Raw genomic sequence first — 7,154 nt, 5'->3', positions numbered from 1 at the left:
ACTTTTCAACACATGGCAATTCAAAGTGCTTTACAAAAAATGAAAGACATTAAGAAATGGCATTTAAAACCAGTCATTAAAAAGAAAAGCTAATAAAATAAACATTAAAAGAAAAAATACATGGATAAAAGTTACAGTGCAGTTTAAGATATGAATAGTTCAATTAAAAGCAGCGGCGAAAAGTATTTTTGCTGGATTTAAAAGTAATCAGAGTTGCAGCGGACCTGCAGGTTTCTGGGAGTTTGTTCCAGATATCTGGAGCATAATAACTGAACGCTGCTTTAACATGTTTAGTTCTGACTCTGGGGACAGAAAGCTGACCAGTCCCTGAAGACCTGAGAGATCTGGATGGTTCATAATTTAGCAGGAGGTCAGAAATGTATTTTGGGCCTAAACCATTCAGTGCTTTATAAACCAGCAGCAGTATTTAGAAATCTATTCTTTGACACACAGGAAGCCAGTGTAAAGACTTCAGAGCAGGAGTGATGTGATCCACTTTCTTAGTGTTAGTGAGGACTCGAGCAGCGACGTTCTGAATCAGCTGCAGCTTTCTAATAGATGTTTTAGTGAGATCTGTGAAGACACCATTGCAGTAGTCCAGTCTACTGAAGATAAAAGCATGGACAAGTTTCTCCAGATCCTGCTGTGACATTAGTCTTTTAATCCTAGATATGTTCTTTAGGTGATAGTAGGCTGATTTAGTAACTGTTTTAATGTGACTGTTGAAACTCAGGTCAGAGTCCATGACTACACCTAGATTTCTGGCTTCATCTGTTGTTTTGAACATTGCAGGCTGAAGCTCAGCGCTAACTTTTATACGTTCCACCTTGGCTCCAAAAACCATTACCTCAGTTTTATCTTTGTTTAATTGGAGAAAGTTCTGACACATCCAGTCATTGATTTGTTCAATGCACTCACTCAGTGTTTGAATTGGAGCATCGTCTCCTGGTGAAATGGTTATGTAAATGTGTGTGTCATCTGCATAGCTATGGTAACTTATTTTGTTGTTCTTCATTATCTGAGCCAGTGGTAGCATGCAGATGTTAAAGAGAAGAGGCCCCAAGATTACAAATATTACACACCAGAAAACACAGAAATATCTATGAAATAAACATACAGTAGGCTATAAACAATTAAAGGGATAATTGGGAAGGCATTACAAATGTAAATATATTTTAAATAATAAAACAATCCCACCACCACAGGTATCACTATCTACAGGAGAAGAGGGAATTCTCTCCAAAGAATGTGAATGCCCACGTGGAGAATGGAAATGCAGTCATGCGGCTGCATTAGCCATCTTTGCCATCCACAGTTTCAGCTGCACTGACACCCCCCGTCAGTGGAAGAAGCCAAAGGCAGCTAAACGTACGCATTCAGTGGAGGAGCTATTTCCTCCAACCAATAACTCATTCAACCCGCTGACAACAGAGCCCACCTCCGAAGATCGTGACTGGCTGAGGGACAGACTCGGGGGCAGGTTCTCAGGAATATCTTGGCTTCTCTCCCCCGAGCCAGAAGAGGAACACTACAGCTTGGAAACACTTACTGTTCCTGAAATTCTCAAATCTGTTGGGCATCAGGGACCTGAGGCAATTGTGGCAAGCATGGCATTGTCTGAGGAGCAACAGAGGGCAATTCAGGTGGCTACACTGGTCAGCGAACCAACCCAAACTGGCATTTGTTCAGGAAAGGAAGGTTGACTGGCAGCAACGTTGGAGCTGTCCTGAGGTCAAAGCGTGTGACTGCTTCCCTTATTGCCAGGGTGCTAGGGCAACAACAGGCCCTTGATGGTGTTTTGTCTGTACAGTGGGGGACTATGAATGAATGTGAGGGCGTCAGGGCATTCACCACTGCATCCCAGATGCAGGTCCATGAGTCAGGTTTGTGGCTCTCCCAATCAGGAGTGTTGGGGGCATCTCCAGATGGTCTGGTAGGTTCTTCCGCTGTGCTGGAGGTAAAGTGTCCCTACGGAGCCAGGGAAATGACAATTAGTGAAGCATTGCAAATCAAGGGCTTCTGTGTCAGTAAGGAAGAGAAACATTCAGCCTGCGTGAGGAGCATCCTTACTGGCACCAAGTGCAAGGTCAGCTTCACCTCACTGCAAGAAAGAAGAAGACATTAAGAAATTGTGAATCGTTTTTAATTTACATTTACTCACCTTTGCAATGTTGTGGTTGTTAGAGTGTTAGGCTTCCTGTCAGCTCGTCTGTTGGGAAGATATAAAATATTAGTTTCATGGAAGTCACACCGTCACATATAAGAGCATTAAGACATACAGTACATAGGCTAAAACAAAACATCTAAAGATATAACCTTGCACTTTGTCTCGTGAACATTTTCACTATTTTGACATTTTTATAGATCAAAATTGAACTAAAGAAATAAAGGTAGATTAATCCATATTGAAAATAGGTGTCAGCTGCTACACTAATTATAATAGTTATATTTCTTAATTAATTAAGATATTACTGTATTGATCCCAATTGGGGAAATGTTTGTGTTGCAGCAGCATAACAAGAAAAACAAAATATAAGTTATTATATATACAAAAGTATGTGAGGGATGGAATATTAAATTGAATATAAATGTAAAATGTACATGTGATTTTACGTCCAAGAGAAGCTATGGAGCAGAGAGTTCTCTGCCAGCCAGAGGTTATTTGTTATTAGTTCAATATGTCAAACTGATTTCCCTGAATACAATATTTAGTTACATGGTGAAACGTTATGCTGCTTGTACTAATTAGACTTATCATATAAGCCACACAGGTTTTAATAGGATGTATTCATTATCTTTACTTATGTTGCGGTCTTTTCAGCAGTGCCATCTCTAAAACGGCGATACACTATGGAAGCAAACAAGAGACATAAGTATTTGAATTTGATCAGACACCGAATTTATAGCATTGAAAATAATTACTTTGAAAATCATGTATCTGAATGTTTTTTGCTCCGAATTTACCTATGTGAAATAAAAATGTTCAAATTCAGATCCCAAAAATTCAAGTGAAAAAAATTCGAAGTCAAATATTTCGGTGTTTAAAATTCGATGTAAAAAAATTCGGTGTATAAAATTCGAGTCAAAAATTGCGATGCAGCATCATTCGGGCTACTCAGACAGGATAAGCAATCGAGCCCGAATGCAATCAACCCGACTTCTGGGGGACAGTGCTGTGAAGCTCAATGCTGCAAACTGTAGGCGATGGATGCATATGGGAGCAATTCTCGTAGACCCTATGTTAAAATGTCCAACTTAACATCAGAAAATTAACATGTTTATAGCCTGGATCCACAAAAACATATTCTGTATATAGTTAGATTCCCCCTTCATGACAACAGGGCTGCTTCTCCTGGCTCCTCTGTCTCACTGCTAGCTCCGTTAGCTCCATTGGCTCCGTGATGCTACAGCGGCTCAGCTCATGAGGAGAACACTACTTGAACTCGGCCGTGTTTGTTGTGTTGGCTCCTGGTGGACTATTCGTCATGCAAATATAGGATTTATCTGCGGTTAAAATAGACCGACCGTGAATGCAGTTTCTTGGGTAAGTCAACCCTGCATAAAGTACATAAAGTACTTATGTTATGTTACTGGTGTTTTTATTAAGCTAACGTTAATGAATGTTTAGAGTTGGGTTAGCATTTGAGCAATCGTAGCTCCATCTGTGCTAACGATGCTATGCGTAGCATCCCTGAGTGTATAACATTAAGTGGGATGCTACTGTATACCAAAAGGCTTCTGTGCGAGGTTGCTAAAATAAGGTCATCCTTGTACGTTAGATAGTTAGGTTACTGTATGCATTGTTAAGGTTCGTTTAAATTCGCTATGCTCTACTATAGCATACAATAGACTAGCTAACGTCAACGTATTGTTGAAGAGAGGCTTAGTGTATATTAAATCAACCTCACAATGAAATGTGTGTATCTTTAAAATATGAGCGTCACATTTCAAGATGGTCCAGAAATAACGCTCCCTTAGATATTGTAATATGGTTTGTTGAACTGGAGTTATTTATTGCAGCTAACCGCCTATCCGACGAACGACACAAACATTGTTGTTTTTAATATTATTATTACCAATGCCTCTTTTAATTGTATTATCCTCACACTTGAGAAACAGCCTCATCGTGGCTGTAGAACAGAACATGTAACTTAATGCCTGCATTTAAGGATGATGAATAGCGTAGTCAATGCTTTAGTGACAAGGAAATTATTTGTTTAAGTATTAGATATGACGTTATCTGTGACTTCAGTGAAAATTAAGCTTATCCATTGCATTTGTTCAATAGGTTTGTGTCTTACTCTTACGTGTGTGATACATATGAATATGGCATATGAAAACATTAATTTGACTGACTCATGAAAAACTCATCCAAAGTAACAGTAAAATAAAAAGGACATACACAATAATACTCAATCAAACTGATACAGTATAAGGACTGTGATATCCAGCAATTTCTTAAGTATAACAATAAGATTATGACCTGTTTTTAAAAGAAGATAAAAAGTAGTTTGTATGTAAAGAAGTCTGTAACCCACGCATGTAACTTTACATCTGTTTGTTCAAAGTGTCCTTAAGGTGATCCAGATAGGCTGGACCAGAGGAGGAGAGACAGATCTGGACTCCTAGCAGCAGAGAACTTCACCACCGATTCCAAGGTACACCTTTTTCATACTTTACAAAGAATGCATAAAGTAATGACTCTAATACACTGATAGACATGCCATTACACATGACTAAATACTAGAGCACATCAGTGATGTTGAGTGTACTTTCTTAGAAAAAGGTACATTTTACCAAGCAACATCACTTTTTGTTCAACTTTCACATTTCAATGTATTTAAGGAAAAATTATTGAACATAGTGAGAACTATGACCCTTTGTCTCTGCATACTGACTGTAAAACAACATGTTAAAAGTGATTATTTCAGTGAGACAACCAAACAGAGCAAGCTTCTACAGTTGCACTAAGTTTTGATAACAGTTAAATATTATTTTAATAATACATTTATTTCAATGTTGATGAATTTAGAACGGTTTATTCATAATCTGATTATTTTTGTAATACACTGTTGGATTTAAAAAACACATTAAAATAAAAAAATCATTATATTTATAGCCCCTGAACAAACAAACACACCTCTTTCTTAAATAACACACTTGCTCTGCAATAATATGTGTTTTGATATTTCTGTTAGGAAAGGACACGCCTGAGAGACAGGACTGCTTCACCATGTTCTCTTTCTCTGAGGGTCCAGAAGAACATCCAAGAGGGAAAGGAGAAGCTGATATGATGAGATTTAAGAGCAGTACAGGACATTCACTAAGAGACACTTAGGCCCTTTCTCATTTCACTAATTGCCCTCCTCGAGACTTAGTCCCGCCCACAGGAGATGCAAGCGGAGGAGCACCGAGGAGAGAGGAGGAGAACCGAAGAGAGAGGAGGGGAAGCAGCAGGCGGTTAGAGAAATGAGAACTTCTCTCCTCTGAGCGGTCATTTTAAAGAGACGTCCATTAATGATGACAGGAGGCAGCAGCCGCTGTCTGATGGACAGATGTGTTCATGACCACTTCTATATTTACTTTGATTCATTCACAGTGCGGTGTCATGAGACAATAACAGGCTACAGATGCGGACATATACACACACATAGCCTATGTATATATTTATATAAATATATACAATTTCAGAATCAAACGGAGCACTCTCATAATAACGTAACACTATCAGAGACTGGATATACCCAAATAAATGGTGCCAATCTTCAGTCAGATGTGAATGTGTAACTTAACATTTTCAGTAAGAATAACGGACAAAAGGAGTGCAAATACAATTTATTGAAATGTGAACTAAAAGTTATCAAGCATGAACCATCACAATTTTTTTTAAATAAAAATGAAATAATATACATAAGTTACACTAAATGTTAATCTGTTAATTGATTAAGTAAACACATTTTGTCAAATAAAGTGACAGACTAGGCCTGTGCAGGTGGTAACAGCTATGCCCAGCATGGGCTAAGTTCTGTCGGTGCAGCTGGTGTAGGTCCTCCTCCCTCAGGCCGGGGGCCTGTACTACGAAGCTGGTTCAACCTTACCTGGATATGTTTGAGTTAGCCGGTTGGCCTAATCCAAAACATACGCGCTCTCGCTAAACGGTACTACGACTCTGGTCATCAAGTGAATCGCTCAAGCCAGCCGTGTCCTATCTAGTTCGGTGCGCGTTCACATGAAAGGGGTGGTATTTGGAGCATTAGACCAATCACAAACATGGAGAAGCATACTGACAGCGCAGCATCATACTTCCTGAATGAAAAGTCAACTATAATATTAGACATATGAAGAAGTTAAACTTTAAACATCCATGACTTAAACACTTGATCAGGATCAAAGCCTCAGAGCTGCAGCTGCAAGGTGAACACAGCTGGGAACAGAACAAGTGTTTGAATGCGTACATTAACAGGTTTATGATATCACGGCCCGTCTAAGACACGATCTGACTTTAATTACATTTGTCTCGAGTGTTTCCTCAACTTAATGTGTTGCTTAAAATAATACTTCTGCATCCAGTACGTGACACTGAGTGTTGCACGGCCAGATACGGCTCAGCTGACTCAGATAAGGAGATATATGATACATTATGAAGTGATATGCCGCGGACTGTACTTAATGTACTCTGATCCGGTTACTTATGTTGTGGCAGATATTTAAGTAAGCTTTCTTAACGTTAATGTTATAACAGTCAGATTGCTCTGAAGATGGAGGTGATATTCTATTCATGTTCACGTTCACACAGTCGGTGATTTTTGCCGGCCGTCTTTCCTGCAACGGCAGCTTTTCTGTATTTCCTTTCTCCTGTAATATGACTTGATCGCTTTAAACTCCGCACACTGAGCTCTGATTGGTCAGCAGGCAGTGCTTTCACTGAGTTGAGCTCTTAGCCTGCAACCTAACCTGGTCCCGACCAGGTTAGCCACTAATCATAAGTTACCATGGAGATCTAGCCTGCTAAAAAGAGAACCAGCTTCGTAGGACCGGAAACCCAGAGTTTTCCCTGAATTTTGCCGGCTAAGCGAAAATCCTGCTTCGTAGTATACCCCCCTGGTCCTCCTCGCAGGGAAAGACCCTCAGCCCTCTCTGGCCAAACCAACAGA

General features: G+C 39.6%; 1 long non-coding RNA gene across 1 annotated transcript; it reads left to right on the top strand.

The window, feature by feature from the left end:
• Positions 1 to 3,338: 3,338 nt before the first annotated feature.
• On the top strand, positions 3,339 to 5,948 carry LOC117468198 (uncharacterized). The gene is made up of 3 exons (XR_004554438.2): positions 3,339 to 3,544; positions 4,569 to 4,658; positions 5,199 to 5,948. It is a non-coding gene; the product is annotated as an uncharacterized lncRNA (long non-coding RNA).
• The last annotated feature ends 1,206 nt before the right edge of the window (positions 5,949 to 7,154 follow it).

The sequence above is a fragment of the Pseudochaenichthys georgianus genome, chromosome 22 (assembly GCF_902827115.2).
Source record: "Pseudochaenichthys georgianus chromosome 22, fPseGeo1.2, whole genome shotgun sequence".
Classification (NCBI taxonomy): domain Eukaryota; kingdom Metazoa; phylum Chordata; class Actinopteri; order Perciformes; family Channichthyidae; genus Pseudochaenichthys; species Pseudochaenichthys georgianus.
This window is presented reverse-complemented; position numbering and strand designations above follow the sequence as displayed.